At 41.5% G+C, this 22,894-nt stretch overlaps 1 protein-coding gene across 1 annotated transcript in view; it reads left to right on the top strand.

The window, feature by feature from the left end:
* Positions 1 to 3,628, top strand: part of slc6a9 (solute carrier family 6 member 9) — a 222,373-nt gene extending 218,745 nt beyond the window's left edge. Inside the window, exon 15 of the mRNA XM_060931407.1 lies at positions 3,186 to 3,628. The gene's annotated coding sequence lies outside the window, so the exon portion shown is untranslated. The remainder of the gene's footprint in view (positions 1 to 3,185) is intronic.
* The last annotated feature ends 19,266 nt before the right edge of the window (positions 3,629 to 22,894 follow it).

Here is a 22,894-nt window from a genome sequence, read left to right as displayed (position 1 = left end):
TTTGACCCTGTTTGTGTTTTTGGACTGTGAGTATTGTATTACCTCTGATACCCTGTCTGTGCCTCACTTCACCACTGCCTGTTTTGCGATGCTGCCTTTGTCTCCATTTTGGATCTGTTTGCTAGTGTGTTTTCAATAAAACTCTTCCTACACTTACATCCATTTACTGCCCTTACATGACAGAAACTGTCAATTGTTCAACAAGCTAGTGGATTATTAAAACTGTTTTAACTAGTTTTATATGAAAGTGTCGTGAATATTTTCCATAAAACGTGTTAGTAAATAATCTTATGTTATTTTTTAAAAAGCAAATTAAAAATAAGCACTGGATAAAAACCCATCTCACTTCTTCCAGCTTGTCCTACTTATGTATGTGGGGTCGCTGCCATGTGGATCCTATTGATCCACATCTCATATTAATTGGAGCATAGTTTTATGCTGGATGCACTTCCTGCCTCAACTCTCCCATTTCCAGGCTTGGGAATCAACTATTCACACCAATGGACAATTTAGAGTAGCCAGTTAACCTAACCTGCATGTCTTTGGACTGTGGGGGAAACCGGAGCACCCGGAGGAAACCCACGCGGACACGGGGAGAACATGCAAACTCCACACAGAAAGGCCCCCGTCAGCCACTGGGCTTGAACCCGGACCTTCTTGCTGTGACGCAACAGTGTTAACCACTGCACCACCGTGCCGACCCAGATAAAAGCCCCTCTATCTTCTGCAAATAAAGGTACAAATTTTGTTGTCTGGTGGTCAAGTATTTATGAGATACACTGCTTTGCATTTACGATCAGGTTCTCTGTGATGATACATCGTTTGTACGGATGTTGTATGGTCTCAAAAAGCCATCAGAAATCAGCTCAATGCCTGTTCTCTTAAATATGGAGCTTTGCTCTATGCACTTTGCATGTGTGGAGGTCCGCTATAACTTAACTATTAACATCAATGACAATTATCACAAATCATGAAAAGATATATTTTGCAGCGTCTGAGTGATAAGTAGAAGAAATCAAACACTACAGGGAGTTTAGTTAGAAAATAATGACACCCAAAGTGCAGTATTTTCCTGTTACAGCATATGTATATGGTAGCAAAGTCCTTTATTTCTCACACACTACAGAAATTTGCCAATGACTACAATTTTTAATTTATTAATTAACAACACAACCCTGATAGAAAAGTTTAATGTCATGGAACGTCCATGAGACAAGTTAGTTCCTGTTATCACTTGCATTATCGCAATAACCAGTTGTTTTCTCACGAGTCTCCTTCTCTCTCTGGAGGTTAATCATGTAGAAAGCCTACTTACTGAAAGCACAGACACCGGCAGATTCTCATCTCATCTCATCATCTCTAGCCGCTTTATCCTGTCCTACAGGGTCGCAGGCAAGCTGGAGCCTATCCCAGCTGACTATGGGCGAAAGGCGGGGTACACCCTGGACAAGTCGCCAGGTCATCACAGGGCCGACACATAGACACAGACAACCATTCACACTCACATTCACACCTACCGTCAATTTAGAGTCACCAGTTAACCTAACCTGCATGTCTTTGGACTGTGGGGGAAACCGGAGCACCCAGAGGAAACCCACGCGGACACGGGGAGAACATGCAAACTCCGCACAGAAAGGCCCTCGCCAGCCACGGGGCTCGAACCCGGACCTTCTTGCTGTGAGGTGACAGCGCTAACCACTACACCACCGTGCCGCCCCCCAGGCAGATTCTCATCTCATTTCATCTCATTATCTCTAGCCGCTTTATCCTTCTACAGGGTCGCAGGCAAGCTGGAGCCTATCCCAGCTGACTACGGGCGAAAGGCGGGGTACACCCTGGACAAGTCGCCAGGTCATCACAGGGCTGACACATAGACACAGACAACCATTCACACTCACATTCACACCTACCGTCAATTTAGAGTCACCAGTTAACCTAACCTGCATGTCTTTGGACTGTGGGGGAAACCGGAGCACCCAGAGGAAACCCACGCGGACACGGGGAGAACATGCAAACTCCGCACAGAAAGGCCCTCGCCAGCCACGGGGCTCGAACCCGGACCTCCTTGCTGTGAGGTGACAGCGCTAACCACTACACCACCGTGCCGCCCCCCGGCAGATTCTATAAATGTTAAATAAACATTTCCTGACAGAAAGCTTTACCATGCCCAAAGCGATATGATTTTCTTTGTTAAAGAACAAGAAGAAAAAATTTCAACCGGCACCATTTTCAGAGCCGTTATTATAGACAATTATTCCACTGATTTGTCAAATACTTACAGGTGTTATTTCTGTATAACAGACCATTGCTATGGATCACGTCATTAGCAGAAGCAATAAAATCATTTTCAAATCAATATTTTGTGTCAAATTGTTGATTTCTTTTGTAAGTAGCTGTGCAATAAGTGGGATAATGTACATCAATCTGGTTATTGTTGTGAAATAAACATTCAGGATTCCTTCATCATGTTGTCAAGGTATATTAACCCTTACTTAGTAAACACCTTCTCATTTGAGAATTTCAGGATTTGAGAATTCAACAGTGCTCTGGTTGGATAATACGACTCTGTTAAAACATTTTCATTTTAAGCTCCTTCATCTTTCTTGCTGTACTCTCAAAAAAGTTTCTTCAGAGCTTCCTCAGATCTTAAGCTCTTGGTTATTTGTCCCATCCTCCAGCTACTTTTTATACTTCAAAGTGCTCCAGCTCCTAGTTATAGACGGTTACTGTATGTTACACTGAACTAGCAAGATGTTGATCTTGTTCAGTAAATGGATGATGGCTAAGGCAGACATGCAGTGCCTCACTGAACAGCCCCAGATATGTTCCTGGTAATGATGTTCCAGTCGTTCTGAAGTGGCAGCGGGCTGTCAGCTAGCAACATGCTGAAATAGGGGTTAAAAATACAAGTAGTGTGTTAGGAAGGATTGGAATATGTCTTATTTTGGCTATGTCATATCACCTCTAATGTTTTTGCTTGTAGTTTTTTTCTTTTAAAGAGTAGCCATCAAGCTTGATGGGCTGTTTTAGTATCAACATTTCATTTTATTACATGTTCTATATTCTTTTAGTTGGTGTAGCTGTGTTGTTGTATCTGGCCAAACTCACAAGTGTATAGACATTCCGTCAGACATTCTGTCGCATGTCCCAGACCCGGTGAAATGTAACTGAATTGTCTTGGCCAGGCCTAAGGGTCCCATCTGCATCTCATCATTGCTGAGGAGTGTGCTCCCATCACCCAATCAAGCATCCAGCCAGAGCAGGTCATGATATATTTTTTACCATATTAACATGCCATTGTGTGTTATGCCTGATGTAAAGACTCTCGTCTCTGCGAGCCTACCACACAGATTTAATACTTGTCATTTTTAGGGCATACCTAACAACGTGTTTTCTTTCTCTCTCTCTCTTCCCCCCCCCATCTGTCCCTCTGAGTTACATGTTGATCCTGGGATTGAGATGCTGGCCTCTTCTGCCCCTCGGACCTGCTTGATCCATCCTGGTGCCCTGTGTCTGGTCGGAGTTTTATCGCCCCACTCCTGTGAAGGACGGCCCCATGAGGACAGTTGAGGGTTATACCTGTTAAAACTGTTAATATTATAGTCAGGCTGTCTGTTGTTGCCCAAATGAGGATGGGTTCCCTTTTGAGTCTGGTTCCTCTCGAGGTTTCTTCCTCATGTCGTCTGAGGGAGTTTTTCCTTGCCACCGTCACCACAGGCTTGCTCATTGGGGATAGATTAGGGATAAAATTAGCTCATGTTTTAAGTCGTTCAAATTCTGTAAAGCTGCTTTGCGACAATGTTTATTGTTAAAAGCGCTGTACAAATAAACTTGATTTGATTTGATTTATATCATCATCATCATCATCAAAGTGAAAGCCAACAATATATTTGTTACTATAATTCATAATAATACATATAATACATAACCCGGCGGCACGGTGGTGTAGTGGTTAGCACTGTTGCATCACAACAAGAAGGTCCGGGTTCGAGCCCAGCAGCCGACGAGGGCCTTTCTGTGCGGAGTTTGCATGTTCTCCCCGTGTCCACGTGGGTTTCCTCCAGGTGCTCCGGTTTCCCCCACAGTCCAAAGACATGCAGGTTAGGCTAATTCATGGCTCTAAATTGACGTTAAAGTGTGAATGTGAGTGTGAATGGTTGTTTGTGTCTATGTGTCAGCCCTGTGATGACCTGGCGACTTGTCCAGGGTGTACCCCGCCTCTTGCCCATAGTTAGCTGGGATAGGCTCCAGCTTGCCTGTGACCCTGTAGGACAGGATAAGTGGCTTCAGATAATGGATGGATGGATGGATGGATGGATGGATGGATGGATGGATAGATAACCCACTGAATAAAAGATGAATAATAAAGACAGAAGAACAGACACTTGTGGGATTCCAAACTGACAGCTTTCAAAGAACAGCCATCAAACTCAAGAGATGAAGTTTTGATTAATATCCAGCATCAGCATTTCTGTTTATTCAAGCTTAGGAAAATGAATTTCTTACAGTACTGGACATTTATGTCTTTAACATGGTCTCTCATTTTGTGTAGTACAAAATGAGAAACTGGAGCACAAACTGCTGAAAAAGTTAATGCTGACACCTTTCTGTTTTAGCCAGCATTAACATTTTCAGCAGTTTGTGCTACAGTAGCTCTTCTGTGGGATTGGACCATATGGGCTAGCCTTCATGCCCCATGCGAATCAGTGAGCCTTCGACACCCATGACCCTTTCACTGGTTCACCGGTTGTCCAACAGCGCTTCAGACTACTTTGGTAGGTACTAACCATTGCATACCAAGAACACCCCACAAGATGTGCCTTTTTGGAGATGCTCTGACCCAGTCATCTAGCCATCACAATTTGGCCCTTGTTAAAGTCGCTCAGATCCTTACGCTTGCTCATTTTTCCTGCTTCCAACACATCAACGTCAAGAACTGACTGGTCTCTTGCTGCCTAATATATCCCACCCCTTGACAGGTGCCATTGTAATGACATAATCAATCTTATTCACTTCACCAGTCCGTGGTTTTCATGTTATGGCTGATCGGTGAATATAAAAGATGAATGAGTCTAGAATAGAACCTTGTGGGACACCATACTGCTTTTTAGGCTCTGAAGACTCTCATTTAATGCTCACAAACTGGTAACGGTCTGTCAAGTTAGAGCTAAACCAGGCAAACCTGACCTTCTTCTCAAGACAGTCCATTAAAATTTCATGGTCAGTGATGCTGTGTTCTTACAGTGGTGTTTGAAAGTTTGTGAACCCTTTAGAATTTTCTATATTTCTGCATAAATAGGACCTAAAACATCATCAGATTTTCACACAAGTCCTAAAAGTAGATAAAGAGAACCCAGTTAAACAAATGAGACAAAAATATTATACTCGGTCACTTATTTATTGAGGAAAATGATCCAATATTACATATCTGTGAGTGGCAAAAGTATGTGAACCTCTAGGATTAGCAGTTAAGTTGAAGGTGAAATTAGAGTCAGGTGTTTTCAATCAGTGGGATGACAATCAGGTGTGAGTGGGCACCCTGTTTTATTTAAAGAACAGGGATCTATCAAAGTCTGATCTTCACAACACATGTTTGTGGAAGTGTATCATGGCACGAACAAAGGAGATTTCTGAGGACCTCAGAAAAAGCGTTGTTGATGTTCATCAGGCTGGAAAAGGTTACAAAACCATCTCTAAAGAGTCTGGACTCCACCAATCCACAGTCAGACAGATTGTGAACAAATGGAGGAAATTCAAGACCATTGTTACCCTCCCCAGGAGTGGTCGACCAACAAAGATCACTCCAAGAGCAAGGCGTGTAATAGTCGGCGAGGTCACAAAGGACCCCAGGGTAACTTCTAAGCAACTAAAGGCCTCTCTCACACTGGCTAATGTTAATGTTCATGAGTCCACCACCAGGAGAACACTGAACAGCAATGATGTGCATGGTAGGGTTGCAAGGAGAAAGCCACTGCTCTCCAAAATGAAATTGCTGCTCGTCTGCAGTTTGCTAAAGATCACATGAACATTGTGAAGGCTATTGGAAAAATGTTTTGTGAACGGATGACACCAAAATAGAACTTTTTGGTTTCAATGAGAAGCATTATGTTTGGAGAAAGGAAAACACTGCATTCCAGCATAAGAACCTTATCCCATCTGTGAAACATGGTGGTGATCGCATCATGGTTTGGGCCTGTTTTGCTGCATCTGGGCCGGGACGGCTTGCCATCATTGATGGAACAATGAATTCTGAATTATACCAGCGAATTCTAAAGGAAAATGTCAGGACATCTGTCCATGAACTGAATCTCAAGAGAAGGTGGGTCATGCAGCAAGACAACGACCCTAAGCACACAAGTCATTCTACCAAAGAATGGTTAAAGGAGAATAAAGTTAATGTTTTGGAATGGCCAAGTCAAAGTCCTGACCTTAATCCAATCGAAATGTTGTGGAAGGACCTGAAGCAAGCAGTTCATGTGAGGAAACCCACCAACATCCCAGAGTTGAAGCTGTTCTGTACGGAGGAATGGGCTAAAATTCCTCCAAGCCGGTGTGCAGGACTGATCAACAGTTACCGCAAACATTTAGTTGCAGTTATTGCTGCACAAGGGGGTCACACCAGATACTGAAAGCAAAGGTTCACATACTTTTGCCACTCACAGATATGTAATATTGGATCATATTCCTCAATAAATAAATGACCAAGTATAATATTTTTGTCTCATTTGTTTATCTACATTTTCTTTATCTACTTTTAGGACTTGTGTGAAAATCTGATGATGTTTTAGGTCATATTTATTCAGAAATATAGAAAATTCTAAAAGGTTCACAAACTTTCAAGCACCACTGTAGGTAGAGTGAACTACTGAACAATACAGTCTGACCTGGATTTAAACATATTCTGTGGTTTTGGAAATAGCCGGTGCTCATCTTAGATGAACACAACAAGCTTGTACAGTCAAAACTGATAATGACAGAGTGCTGACCTTTACTCAGACATCCACATTAACGAAACCATATATCTTCAGCTACTGTGGCATCAATTCACGATACATTCTTCCAACCTTCTTCTAATATAAAGTTCCAGGTCTAACAAAGACCAGTTTCATCAATATGGATATTTACAAAAATATGATTAATACAACAAAGGGGAATCTTACCTGCAGCAACCAAATATCATTTTGCAGAACTTCACACTCCTCAATAAGAACTGATCTGTCAACCAATACAAGCAAACAATCAGAAGTCACAGAAGCATCACAGTCATGACAAAAAATGTCCAAGGATTCACTTGGATTATATAAGGATAAAAATTTAAACTTTATTTTATGTTAAGAGTGACAGGAACATGATTAAAGGATTAACATACATTATTTTTTTCGCGGTCCGATTTCCATCAAATCCTGCGCTCTGATTGGCTGGCGAGCAGGGCCGTATCCTATGATACGGACCCCAGTTACGGACCTCTGGCGACTCGCTCATTCACAACAACAACAAACATAGTAGCATTTTTTGTCAACATTTAACTTTTTTTATAAGATTTATTTATAATATTATCAAAAATCTGATACATTTTTGCCAGCATTTCTCAGGAGAATAGCATTAATTTTACAGCATGGATAGCGATAACAACAGTGTTCACAGCGAAAGCGAGTTTTACTACCCTGAGGAAGAAGAAATAAAATAAAACATTTCAGGAGAAAGCTAAAAACCTCTAACTTGCTAACGCCGAGCAAAAACATGGCTGAATCCTGAATGACTCCTATTTGTATAAATAGGGGACTACATAGGCAGCAAAATGTAGTTTTTTTCCTGCCATGGAAGTGCACTTGTATACCGAGGAGGAAGCAATTTGCATTACAGCCGTGAATGAGGATTCAAAATGGCGGCTCGCCTCGCCTCAGTTTTCCCTTTCAGGCGCTCTCGTTTTCTGTTAGAATTTGGTAAAGAAAAAAATAAATATATTATTTACCAGCTTAAGGTCGGTCCGTATCGTGAAATACCGTGACCTCGGCACTGAATACTGACTTCGGCCCAGAGGGCCTCGCTCAGTACTTTCAAGACCTCAGTCACGATATTTCACAATACAGACCTCCCAGCTGGTAAATAACTTTTTTTTTTTTGCGGCCCGGTTTCTATCAAATCCTGCACTTTGATTGGCTGGCGAGCGGGTCCGTATCCTACGGTACAGACCCCAGTTATGGACCTCTGGCGGCTTGCTTGTTCACAACAACAACAAACATAGTGGCAATTTTTGTCAACATTTATTTTCGCATTTCTCAGGAGAATAGCATTAATTTTACAGCATGGATAGCGATAATGACAGTGTTCACAGAGAAAGCAAGTTTTACTACCCTGAGGAAGAAGAAATAAAAGAAAACATTTCAGGAGAAAGCTAAAAACCTGTAACTGTTGCTAATGCCAAGCCAAAACATGGCTGAATCCTGAATGACTCAATTTTGTATAAATAGGGGACTACATAGGCGGCAAAATGTAGTTGTTTCCCTGCCATGGAAGTGCACTTGTATACCGAGGAGGAAGCCATTTGCATTACAGCCGTGAATGAGGATTCAAAATGGCTGCTCAGCTCGGTTTTCCCTTTCGGGCGCTCTCATTTTCTGTTAGAATTTGGTAAAGAAAAAAAAATATATATATTATTTACCAGCTTAAGGTCGGTCCGTATCATGAAATACCGTAACCTCGGCCTTGAATACTGACCTCGGCCCAGAGGGCCTCAGTCAGTACTTTCAAGACCTCGGTCACGGTATTTCACAATACGGACCTCCCAGCTGGTAAATAATATAAGTATTTTCAGAGCCATTGAGTTTAAACCAATAGTTAACATTCCTCTTGTTTGCTTTATCAATTTTTTCTCATGCTCCAGTCTCATTCTTGTACATTCTTTATTCCAATATTCCTTTACTTCAAGATGCATTAACTTGATGTCTAGTTTAGACTATTTGAACACCTGAATGCAAAGCCAAACTCTAAAGACTCAAAGCCTTTTGTAAAAGAAGCAGGAAGAAGTGAAAGAATGGGTTACTCTTTCCCTGTTACATAAACACTGTAGGCTGTTAATTTGCTTCCTTTTTTTTTAAGATTCAGGAATCTTACATATGCCTGGGTCTGCTATTCATTTACTCACAAAGGGGGTTTCTGTTCTGGTGGACTGAACTGGCTCACTTCCTCTCCACTCTACACTACCAAGAATTGCCCTAGTGCAGGATATCATTTGCTAAAGTTATATGCGTGACAGTTCTTTCCGCTGATATCAAGCAAACACCATCCATACTTCTGATGAAAAAGCTGATAATTGCTAATTATTACTAATTGCTAACAAGACCTCTCTGAGGTAAAGTCCAGTAGGGCTATCTGATGTCTTAAAGGGTGTGAAGGTTGTGTAGACGGTCAGGAGTCTAGACAGGGAGTGCCGCTGAAGGGGAAACAGAGGAGATGGAGAAACGGAGGGGAGTGCTTAGTCTTTAAATAGCATGTCTGCACACACGTCTGCTCTGTGTTCATAGACAGGGAGGGCAGCTGAAGAAATCTCTGTGGAGGGACGTTCATTCCACAACATTTACCTCACTGGATCAAAATAGAATAAAGTGGGAGGCCACAATAAAGTGGGATTTCTGTGCTCCTAAATACAAATTTGGCTGAAGTTTTTTTTTTTTTTAATCATACTGTATTTCATACGAGTTAATGCATGGTTAAGGATTTTCATAAAGCCTCAAGCTATAAATCACTCCTATTTACTGCCATTAGAGTGTATAACACAACCACTCTGAGCCTGAACTTGGACAACAATGTGGCTGTAAACCAAATCCGAGCTTTGTGTTTTGTTTTGTTTTTTTGAGCCACAGATGGAAGTTTTACATGCAATACAATCATGCATTACATATTACACTGATGTTACAAAGAACGAGTGTAAAATGTAAAGGTTTGCATCTGCCATGCTTTCTGGGTAGAGAAAGGGAAATGAGGCTTGCACTTGACTTATGCTATATTCTAACGTCGAGTGAAATTCAAAAGTTACTCTAAAATAGTCAAATGAAAAACAACAACATGAAGTCATCCACCACACATTCTAACAGCTAACTTTGAAAAAAAAAGGGAATTGGAAATGGGAGACGTTTTTTTTTCATTTTACTCAGCCTTTGAGTGGGAAAAAAGTTCACCGTGGTGTGCACACATTTCTAATTATACAGACATTATCCCCTCTATAATACCCCTTTCCCTCTTCCAAATTTTGCAATATACACTCACTGGCCACTTTAATAGGAACTTGTTCTTGATTCTAAGGTTCCTGTTCCTGTCTGGCAATAGTAGAACCCAATGTGGTCTTCTGCTGAAATGCTTTTCTGCTCACCACGGCTGTAAAGAGTTGCTATGAGTTACTATATCCTTCCTGGCAGCTCAAACCGAGCTCGCCATTTTCCTCTGACCTCTCTTACCAACAAGGCATTTGTTTTCAGCCACAGAACTATTGCTCACTCAATGTTTTTTGTACCATTCTGTGTAAACCCTAGAGACTGCTGTGTGTGAAAACCCCAGGAGATCAACAGTTTCTGAAATACTCAAGCCAGTCCATCTGGCACCAACATTGATACCACAGAGATCACCGTTTTTCCCATTCAGTTAATGTTGAAGTGAACATTAACTGAAGCTCTTGATTTATATCTGCATGATTTTATGTATTGTGCTCCTGTCAAGTTATCTGATTAGATAACTGCATAAAACAGCAGGGGGTTGGGTGTACTTAATGAAGTGGCTAGTGAGTGTATCTTGCCATAAAAATGCTTCTGTACATGAGAGATGCACTGTCTGTGCTTGCACTTTGCTTCTGTTTGCAGAAATTAATTTGATTTCATTCTGATTATTTGCTACAAAACAAGATCTTGGTAGCCAAGGACTATTTTAAACTCAAATTTGACATACTTATTCTTAACTGTCCTATCTCCTGTTCCTCCCCCAACCATGAGGCAGAGAAAATCCTTTTATTTATTTGCACTTGCTGCAGTTCTCATTTTTGACCACTGGGTGCAATAATAACTACATAATGGAGTGAAATGAGGCGGTGAATAAGTAGTCTCATGATTAATCAACATGCTTTTTGTAATCAAAAGCAAATGCAGATAAGCATGGGCTTATCTGACAAATAGCAACTTTTTTAATCACTGGTCACTCAAAAGAGGCAATGAGTATTTCATCTCATTATCTCTAGCCGCTTTATCCTTCTACAGGGTCGCAGGCAAGCTGGAGCCTATCCCAGCTGACTACGGGCGAAAGGCGGGGTACACCCTGGACAAGTCGCCAGGTCATCACAGGGCTGACACATAGACACAGACAACCATTCACACTCACACTCACACCTACGGTCAATTTAGAGTCAGCAGTTAACCTAACCTGCATGTCTTTGGACTGTGGGGGAAACCGGAGCACCCGGAGGAAACCCACGCGGACACGGGGAGAACATGCAAACTCCACACAGAAAGGCCCTCGCCGGCCCCGGGGCTCAAACCCAGGACCTTCTTGCTGTGAGGCGACAGCGCTAACCACTACACCACCGTGCCGCCGGCAATGAGTATTTCAGTGGAATTTAAAATGTATGGAGTTGTGAATGTGGAGTTGAATGTCTGAATAAAGAAATGCATAAAACAATGCCTGTCTTTCTGCAATTTGTTAAATTATTTTGATCGATTTCACTCACTTTAGATGGGACACAACTTCGTCTATATGGGTGATGTTCAGTTTGTGCCGCAGAGCTTCAATTTCATCTTCGACGCTGGAGTGAGACGAGAGCCTTGAGCTTGACCTGATAAAATACACATACAGTACTGTTTATTGCTGAACCTAAAATATAAATGCAATAATTCAGCTGCCACTAAAACACATATACATCCGCAAATCAGAAAAAAAGTTGGGACAGTATGGAAAATGTAAATAAAAATAAAAGAGAGCAGTGATTTCTAAATTTATTTTGACTTGTATTTCATTGCAGACAGTATGAACCCAAGATATTTCATGTTTTGTCTGGTCAACTTCATTTCATGTGTTAAAATACATCCATTCCTGCATTTCAGGCCTGCAATAAATTCCAAAAAAAAATTGGTACAGGGCCAATTTATGGCCAGTAATGAGGTAAAACAATTAAATAATGATGTGACTTGAAACAGGTGATGTCAACAGGTGACTGAAATCATGATTTTGTACAAAATCAGTATCCAAGAAAGGCCTAGTCTTTGAGGAACAAAGATGGGCTGAGGATCTTCAGGGATGTCAAAAAATGTGTGAGAAAATTATTGAAATGTTTATAAACAACACTCATCAAAAAAGATAGGAAGGGATTTGGATATTTCATCATCTACGGTACATAATATCATTAAAGATTTCAAGGAATCTGGAGGAATTTCAGTGCATAAAGGTCAAGGGCTCAAGCCTAAGCTGAACACCTTTGATCTCTGATCCCTCAGACGGCACTGCATCAAGAACCATCATTCATCTATAGCTGATATAACCACGTGGGCTCGGGATTACTTTGGGAAACCTTTGTTAAGCACAACAATACAAAGTTACATCCACAAATGCCAGTTAAACTTTACTGTGCAAAAATTGTTAACTGTGTCCAGAAGAGCTGTCGACTTCTCTGGGCTTGGAGGCATCTGGGGATGGACCATCATACATTGGAAATGTGTATTATGGTCAGACAAATCAGTATTCAAGGTCTTTTTTGTAAGAAATGGACACTATGTGCTCCAGACCAAAGATCATCCAAACTGTTACCAGGAACAATTCCAAAAGTCAGTGTCTGTCATGGTATGAGTTTGTGTCAGTGCCCTGGGCAAAGGTAACTTACACTTCTGTGATGGCAGCATTAATGCAGAAAAGTACATTGAGATTTTGGAGCAGCATATGCTGCCTTCAACACGACATCTTTTCCAGGGATATTTCAACAAGACAATGCTTCTGAAAATAATAAATTCTTCCCTTAGAACTGGCTATGTCAGAGACTCAGATTGTTGGCGCGCCCGCATCTAAGACGCACTATTTCGAATAATGAACGCATTGTCGAGAGGGGCAGGGGCCAATATGGACGCGAGCATTTTATACCCTATTTGGAACGTTTCGTGGCGTATACTTGACTTCATGGTCTCAATATTGAAAATCTTGCACAAATATGCAACTTCCAACATAATTATCTGGATATTCAACAGATTTCAGCATCGGATGAATTTGTTTTGACCGCCGCCATATTGAATATATGTCGGACCCGTTCGTGGATTTATGCCACCCCGTTTGTAGCGTCCCAAGCGAGTAAAACCTGATCCAAGTCTTTCGCTAGGTGGCGTCTTACAGTCTATGTACGAATATTCGAAAGAGACAAGAAAACATGGATAAGAAAAAAAAGAAAAATACATCTATTTTGTCATTCTTCAGCAGAAAGAGAGTACATTCACCTGAAAAAACTGATACCCCTTATACCCAAGGTAATTAGTCATACTAGATTTACAACTGTTGTATCATTAGTGTCAGACATTATTAATTTTCAAACTTCATAGCCTGAATTTGAACCCAAGATTGAAGATTCAGCATCCCATCTGATTCTCTGAAATTAGAAGTAGAGATGATTAGAGACAAGCAGAATTAGACCGTCACAGCATGCAAAAAACAAACCCATTCTTGTGCTATAATTTACAAGGAGGAGATAATATACAGTAGATGTGATATATAGTGGCCTGTGGTTGAATTCCAAAATATTGCCACTGATTAAACAATATCTCAATATATTTGGTTGAAGCATTGATTTTTGTCATCTACACTACCGTTCAAAAGTTTGGGGTCACTTTGAAATTTCCTTATTTTTGAAAGAAAAGCACTGTTCTTTTCAATGAAGATCACTTTAAACTAATCAGAAATCCACTCTATACATTGCTAATGTGGTAAATGACTATTCTAGCTAAATTCTACTAAATGTCTGGTTTTTGGTGCAATATCTCCATAGGTGTATAGAGGCCCATTTCCAGCAACTCTCACTCCAGTGTTCTAATGGTACAATGTGTTTGCTCATTGCCTCAGAAGGCTAATGGATGATTAGAAAACCCTTGTACAATCATGTTAGCACAGCTGAAAACAGTTGAGCTCTTTAGAGAAGCTATAAAACTGACCTTCCTTTGAGCAGATTGAGTTTCTGGAGCATCACATTTGTGGGGTCGATTAAATGCTCAAAATGGCCAGAAAAATGTCTTGACTATATTTTCTATTCATTTTACAACTTAAATAAAAAGTGTTACTTTTCATGGAAAACACAAAATTGTCTGGGTGACCCCAAACTTTTGAACGGTAGTGTACATTGCTTCATATGGCTTCTAATACCAAAAAAAACCCCCACAGAATTGAGAAGAAAACAGCCCCTGGGCTGCCCCAGCTGTTCATTGGGCTCGCTTCGCTCACTAGGTTCGCTTCAACTGAAGGATAATCACTGGGCCCCCCATTGTAGAAATGGGCCCCTGTTTTTTCCCAGGAGGGGCCCTGTGGGCCCCTTGACCTGCAAAACGATCTGAGTCTCTGCTATGTACCCAAATCCTTTAAACTAGCAGTTATCAAATCCCTGATTAAAAAACCTGAGCTCGATCCCTGACAGCTGTCCAATTATGGGCCGATATCAAACCTCCCCTTTATCTCCAAGATCCTAGAAAAAGCTGTGGCACAGCAGTTATGCTCATATCTACATAGGAATAACATCCATGAAATGTATCAGTCAGGATTTAGACCTCATCATAGCACAGAGACAGCACTGGTTAAAGTAGTAAACAACCTACTGCTGGCATCTGATCAGGGCTGTGTCTCGCTGTTTGTGTTGCTTGACCTTAGTTCAGCCTTTGACACTATTGATCATTCCATTCTCCTGGATAGACTAGAAAATGTTTTGGGAGTTACGGGAACGGCCCTTTCCTGGCTCAGGTCTTATTTAACCGACTGCTATCAGTTTGTTGATGTAAATGGTGATTTTTCTAGACATACTGAGGTAAAGTTTGGTGTTCCACAAGGTTCTGTCTTAGGCACACTGCTTTTTTTCTTTATATATGTCACCTCTGGGTGATATTATCCATAAACATGGTATTAGTTTACACTGTTATGCTGATGACACACAGTTGTATGTTTCTGCAAACCCAGATGAGAGACACCAGCTTAATAAAATTGAGGAATGTGTAAAGGACATTAGACACTGGATGCTTATAAACTTCCTTCTGCTGAACTCTGACAAGACAGAAGTATTTGTACTAGGACCACATGCAGCTAGATGTAGGTTTTCTGATTACACAGTTACTCTGAATGGCCTTTCTTTTTCTTCACGTGCAGCAGTAAAAGACCTCGGTGTGATCATTGACTCCAGTCTTTCATTTGAAACTCTTATCTATAACATTATCCGGATAGCTTTCTTTCATCTCAGAAATATTGCTAAGATAAGAAATATAATGTCACTCCATGATGCAGAAAAACTAGTTCATGTTTTTGTTACCTCTAGGTTGGATTATTGTAATGCCTTACTGTCTGGATGTTCCAATAAGTGCATAAACAAGCTCCAGTTAGTTCAAAATGCAGCAGCAAGAGTCCTTACTAGAACTAGAAGACATGACCACATCACCCCTGTCTTATCCACGCTGCATTGGCTCCCAATCAAATTTCATATTGATTATAAAATATTACTATTGACCTTTGAAGCACTGACTGTCTTGCACCACAGTACCTGAGTGAACTTCTGGTCCTTTATGCTTTTGCTTTATGTTCTTCCATGCCTACTTAGATCAAAAGGTGCAGGCTATCTGCTGGTACCTCATATAGTGAAGGAAACATCAGGGGGCAGAGCCTTTTCTTACAAAGCCCCACAGTTATGGAACAGCCTTCCAAGTAGTGTTCGGGAATCAGACACAGACTCAGTGTTTAAGTCTAGGCTGAAAACATATCTTTTTAGCCAAGCTTTTTGTTAATAGTGTTTATGAAGTAAAGGGTCCTAAGGCATAGAGTGTTTTGGTAAACTGGGACGTATGGAGTGGGTGGGTGGGTCGGTCGCTCGCTCGCTCACGTTTTTTGACAGTGTAGTGGCTGCTGTTTTATGTCCCAGGGCACCCTCATGTCTGTGTTACTTTCTGGCTCTCCCCTTTTAGTTATGCTGTCATAATTACAGTGGTGCTTGAAAGTTTGTGAGCTCTTTAGAATTTTCTACATTTCTGCATAAATATGACTTAAAACATCATCAGATTTTCACACAAGTCCTAAAAGTAGATAAAGAGAACCCAGTTAAACAAATGAGACAAAAATATTATACTTGGTCATTTATTTATTGAGAAAAATGATCCAATATTACATATCTGTGAGTGGCAAAAGTATGTGAACCTCTAGGATTAGCAGTTAATTTGAAGGTGAAATTAGAGTCAGGTGTTTTCAGTCAATGGGATGACAATCAGGTGTGAGTGGGCGCCCTGTTTTATTTAAGGAGCAGGGATCTATCAAAGTCTGATCTTCACATTACATGTTTGTGGAAGTGTATCAAGGCACAAACAAAGGAGATTTCTGAGGACCTCAGAAAAAGCGTTGTTGATGCTCATCAGGCTAGAAAAGGTTACAAAACCATCTCTAAAGAGTTTGGACTCCACCAATCCACAGTCAGACAAACTGTGTACAAATTGAGGAAATTCAAGACCATTGTTACCCTCCCCAGGAGTGGTCGACCAACAAAGATCACTCCAAGAGCAAGGCGTGTAATAGCCGGCGAGGTCACAAAGGACCCCAGGGTAACTTCTAAGCAACTGAAGGCCTCTCTCACATTGGTTAATGTTAATGTTCATGAGTCCACCATCAGGAGAACACTGAACAACAATGGTGTGCTTGGCAGGGTTGCAAGGAGAAAGCCACTGCTCTCCAAAAAGAACATTGCTGCTCGTCTGCAGTTTGCTAAAGCTCACGTGGACAAGCCAGAAGACTATTGGAAAAATGTTTTGTGGCTGGATGAGACCAAAAGAGAACTTTTTGGTTTAAATGAGAAGTGTTATGTTTGGAGAAAGGAAAACACTGCATTCCACCATAAGAGCCTTATCCCATCTGTGAAACATGGTGGTGGTAGTATCATGTTTGGGCCTGTTTTGCTGCATCTGGGCCAGGACGGCTTGCCATCATTGATGGAACAATGAATTCTGAATGATACCAGCAAATTCTAAAGGAAAATGTCAGGACATCTGTCCATGAACTGAGTCTTAAGAGAAGGTGGGTCATGCAGCAAGACAACGACCCTAAGCACACAAGTCATTCTACCAAAGAATGGTTAAAGAAGAATAAAGTTAATCTTTTGGAATGGCCAAGTCAAAGTCCTGACCTTAATCCAACCGAAATGTTGTGGAAGGACCTGAAGCGAGCAGTTCATGTGAGGAAACCCACCAACATCCCAGAGTTGAAGCTGTTCTGTATGGAGGAATGGGCTAAAATTCCTCCAAGCCGGTGTGCAGGATTGATCAACATTTACCGGAAATGTTTAATTGCAGTTATTGCTGCACAAGGGGGTCACACCAGATACTGGAAGCAAAAGTTCACATACTTTTGCCACTCACAGATATGTAATATTGGATCATTTTCCTCAATAAATAAATGACCAGGTATAATATTTTTGTCTCATTTGTTTAACTGGGTTCTCTTTATCTACTTTTAGGACTTGTGTGAAAATCTGATGATGTTTTAGGTCATATTTATGCAGAAATATAGAAAATTCTAAAGGGTTCACAAACTTTCAAGCATCACTGTAGTCTTACTGGAGTCTCTGTTTGCACTCAGTGCAAAATGTATCCTGTTCTTACTTTTTAGGTGACATTGGGCATACCTAACAACCTGTGTTTTCTTTCTCTCTTTCTCCCTCCCCCGTCTTCTCCCCCGTCTCTTCCCCCTCTGTCCTTCTCTGAGTTACATGTCGATCCTGAGACACCAGTGGTGCTGACCTCTTCTGCTCCATGGACTCGCCTGATCTATCCTAATGCCCTCCATGTGGCTGGAGTCTCATCTCCTCGCTCCTGTGGAGGACGGCCTCATATGGACAGTTGAAAGTCGCACTTGGAAGATGCTCTGGACACTTACAGTCATACATTTATGCTTGACGACTACAGTTGACTTGTTAATGTTAGGACTGCAGTTGTCATGAACAATTTTGCACTCAAGTTTCCATCAATGAACAGTTTATAACTTCACCAAACAGACTTCATGTTAAAACTATAATGATTTTCCTGGTTACACAGTTGTACTTTGTTACTATATTGGATACAGTTATAGAAGCGAGTTATTTATAATCATGCTACCTGTTATCACCCAAATGAGGATGGGTTCCCTTTTGAGTCTGGTTCCTCTCGAGGATTCTTCCTCATGTTGTCTGAGAGAGTTTTTCCTTGCCACCATCACTACAGGCTTGCTCATCAGGGATAAATTGGGGATAAGATTAACTCACGTTTAAAGTCTTTAATTTTCTGTAAAGCTCTGTGATGACCTGACGACTTGTCCAGGGTGTACCCCGCCTTTCGCCCGTAGTCAGCTGGGATAGGCTCCAGCTTGCCTGCGACCCTGTAGAACAGGATAAAGCGGCTAGAGATAATGAGATGAGATGAGACATTCTGCACACATTACAAAGGCATGGCTGTGGAAGAAGAGGGTGCCTGTCCCCTCTGTCCCTAATAGAGAACATGTGGAGAATTTTGAAACAAAAAGCATAACGTCAACCCCATACTGTTTCACACCTGTTTGCAGGAAGAATGGGACAAAATAATGTCCCATTCTTCATCACTTGGTGTCTTCAGTCCCCAAACATATTTTAAGTGTTGTGAGAAGGAATGAAAACATTATTAAGTTGTAAATACTCTACTGTTCCAGCTGGGGTTTTTTCATGTGTTGCAAAAATTCAAATTCAAATTCATGAGGTAAAACATCAAATAATGTGCTGTTGTATTGTTTTGACGGCACAGGTCAAAGATTATTTACAAATCATTGTTTTCTGTATTAATTTCAATTTCAGCATACCGTCCCAACTTTTTCTGATTTGGGGTTGTAGTTGAACATAATATAGTTCAAAGGGCTATCAAAAGTGATGTTCAACAAACTAAAAAATATATCGTTTTGCCAGAGACAGATCATTTTTGTACTGTACTAACACTCTCTTATGCATGCTGCTTGCTTAATTAGTAGTTATTTTTTATTTATTATTTTAAAGTTATTTCATTGTTAACTAACCGAGTAAACCGTTACAGTTCCTATTAAACTTGTCTCATCTCCCCTCATCTCATTATCTCTCGCCGCTTTATCCTGTTCTACAGGGTCGCAGGCAAGCTGGAGCCTATCCCAGCTGACTACGGGCGAAAGGCGGGGTACACCCTGGACAAGTCGCCAGGTCATCACAGGGCTGACACATAGACACAGACAACCATTCACACTCACATTCACACCTACGGTCAATTTAGAGTCACCAGTTAACCTAACCTGCATGTCTTTGGACTGTGGGGGAAACCGGAGCACCCGGAGGAAACCCACGCGGACACGGGGAGAACATGCAAACTCCGCACAGAAAGGCCCTCGTCGGCCACGGGGCTTGAACCCGGACCTTCTTGCTGTGAGACGACAGCGCTAACCACTACACCACCGTGCCGCCCCCTATTAAACTTGTGACGTGCCATTATTGGACTGTGCGGATTTGGATTCACCCAGCATGAATCTGTGCCTGAGATGCTGTGACACACCTTTGACACACTTTCCACACTCTTTTTATGCTTTGCTGCACTAGTGGAGACCTTTGTGATGGTCAAATATAAATAAACACATTACTCTGACACAAACTCTTACTTCGTTTACACGTAGCCGGGTATTTATGAAAACGGGTATCCTCTCCTCCCCAAACTAGAAAATAATTCCGTTTACACAATGCTCAAAAACAGCCAGGGAAGGCTGTCAAAAACATGTCAAAGAAATAGAAAGCCAACCAGAGATCTGAAAGCCAAGGAGGAGGGACCGTCAGATCACAATGCTAAAACTCCGTTTTCCCCATAACACGGAGAAAACTCTGTTTTCCACTATTTACACGCAGGCATGAAAACGGAGTTTTCACAAATCTCCACTTTGCCCGGAGTTTTCGAAAGCAGCCGTTTTCAGTGACTGAAACCTCCGTTTACATGTAAATGATGGGTGCAACCGCATAAATAAATATCCGTTTTTATAGATACCCGGCTACGTGTAAACGGGGTCTTTGTCTGGTTTCACAAAGTGCAGATATTTGACTTAAATAGGCAGTGTCCCGAAGCAATCCATGATCAGTGATGTAATCATGGTTATAATATACATGACTGCAGCTCTTGGTAGTAGTTTAATAGTTATTCAGTGTTTGTGTAACACTGACCTGCTAGACGGTGTTTTCCACTCAATGCTGTCTGGCCTTTGCTGTTTCTCTGTGCCGAGTGCATAATTCACCACTCTGGGACTGTACCTGGACATGACTTCATCTCCATCTCTGCAACACACACAGATTACAAGGATCTTCTCAAGGAACTAGTGTAGATGACTAAAACAGCACACAGTAACAGATTTTTTTTTTCAATAATAATTATCAATGGCGGGCAGCACGGTGGTGTAGTGGTTAGCGCTGTCGCCTCACAGCAAGAAGGTCCGGGTTCGAGCCCCGTGGCCGGCGAGGGCCTTTCTGTGCGGAGTTTGCATGTTCTCCCCGTGTCCGCGTGGGTTTCCTCCGGGTGCTCCGGTTTCCCCCACAGTCCAAAGACATGCAGGTTAGGTTAACTGGTGACTCTAAATTGACCGTAGGTGTGAATGTGAGTGTGAATGGTTGTCTGTGTCTATGTGTCAGCCCTGTGATGACCTGGCGACTTGTCCAGGGTGTACCCTGCCTTTCGCCCGTAGTCAGCTGGGATAGGCTCCAGCTTGCCTGCGACCCTGTAGAACAGGATAAAGTGGCTAGAGATAATGAGATGAGATGAGGTGAGATGAGATGGGCTGTATGTATGAAATAAAACAGGATGGGGCATGCTGTTATAGGAAGATAACCAAAGCAAAGCATTGTTACGAACATGGTTATTTATTTACATTCAATTCCATTCCAGGCATTTAGCAGATGCTCTTATCCAGAGTGATGTACAACATACCCAGAGCAGTGGCCTGGGGAGCAGTTGGGGGTTAGTTGCCTTGCTCAAGGGCATTTCAGCCGGTCCAGGTGGTCTAGTGAATCGAACCAATGACCTTTTGGTCCCAAAGCTGCTTCTCTAACCATTAGGCCATGGCTTCCCCCAATCATTCACTCAATGATTTTTCAATGACCGAATATATTGAAGTATTTTATTCCTTTTATACCACAGCAATTAACCAACGATTACAATTTGTACAATTTGGATTTGCTACAAAACAATTTAGTCCCTGTTACATTCTAACAGCTAGAACTGTTACTGGAGACTCCTTCTATAAATGTTAAATAAATAAACTTTCTCCTTACAGAATGCTTCAACCAATAATTAATGATTATACTTTTTCTTTGTTGAATAAATGACAGATGTTTCTTCCAGATTTATTATTTGGCCAAGACGATGAGGAACATTTGCCATATGAGTCCCTGTGAATTGTGAGTTGTTACCATAGAAACGAATCATGGAATACCTGTTATGAATCTTTTATGAAGACCTATAAAGTGTTACCCCCATTGTTTATAAAAGGAACCAGCAGTAACAGACATATCTTACACCGAGTAGATGACTACAGTCAAATTTTGACGTACACAACAAGCAGGCCTGTCCGTTTAGTTTATGCATGTCTCATAAATGCCGAAGATGCCACCTCTTCCTTTAACCTGCCCTGCTTTCTGAAGCTCTGTGCTGTAATCTTTAACTCCCCATGCTGAACTGACTCAGCGAGAGGAAGAAAGAGATAAAGAGGATCCTTTCCTTTTCTTCCTTCTTGTCTGTATTCCAGTGAGAAACAAGAGACTGAGAGAAAAAACAGAGACTAAGTAGGAGGATTTGGAACTTGGCAGCAGGAGCATATCTTTTATCCCGAGCCAATTCTGCAGCCTTGAAATAAACCCTGCGGAACTAAAAGATGACAGTGGATATATGTGTGTGTGATGATCAGAAAGCAGAAGGCTGTGTGTTTGGGCATGTGTGAGGCACTACAGTATCTTCTCATTAAGAAATTTAGTCACAGAACCCACTGGACACTGACTGTTTGTGTTTACACTGCCTTGGATGAAACATAAGCCCTTTAAGACAACTGATAGACACTTATTTAAATAATAAAGACAATTTATTCCAGTAGGTGACAGCTGTCAAATACAAGGCGACTTTTATCAATTTTATTAATTTACATCGACTTTTGTCAGGATTCAGTTGTGTTACGACACTCTCCGAACGGATATTAGTCATGACTATTCAGTTTGATTCTATCCACATTCACTGGATATGAGCCATTGCGTGCTTTGGTTGGCTACTCTATTACTAGGCTATCAGAGAAAGACAAAATGGCGGAGTGTGTTGCTGAACCAACCAAAGACGAAATAAAAACTCTACTCGAAAACAAAACCCCTCAAAATACAAAAAAAGCAACAAAATATGGAAGAAAAGCATTTGATGTTAAGAACGTATCTTTTTTTATTTTTCAAGAATTGTTATTACAGCGGCGGCATGGTGGTGTAGTGGTTAGCGCTGTCGCCTCACAGCAAGAAGGTCCGGGTTTGAGCCCCATGGCCGGCGAGGGCCTTTCTGTGTGGAGTTTGCATGTTCTCCCCGTGTCTGCGTGGGTTTCCTCCGGGTGCTCCGGTTTCCCCCACAGTCCAAAGACATGCAGGTTAGGTTAACTGGTGACTCTAAATTGACCGTAG

This window comes from Neoarius graeffei, chromosome 1 (assembly GCF_027579695.1).
Source record: "Neoarius graeffei isolate fNeoGra1 chromosome 1, fNeoGra1.pri, whole genome shotgun sequence".
Classification (NCBI taxonomy): Eukaryota; Metazoa; Chordata; class Actinopteri; order Siluriformes; family Ariidae; genus Neoarius; species Neoarius graeffei.
This window is presented reverse-complemented; position numbering and strand designations above follow the sequence as displayed.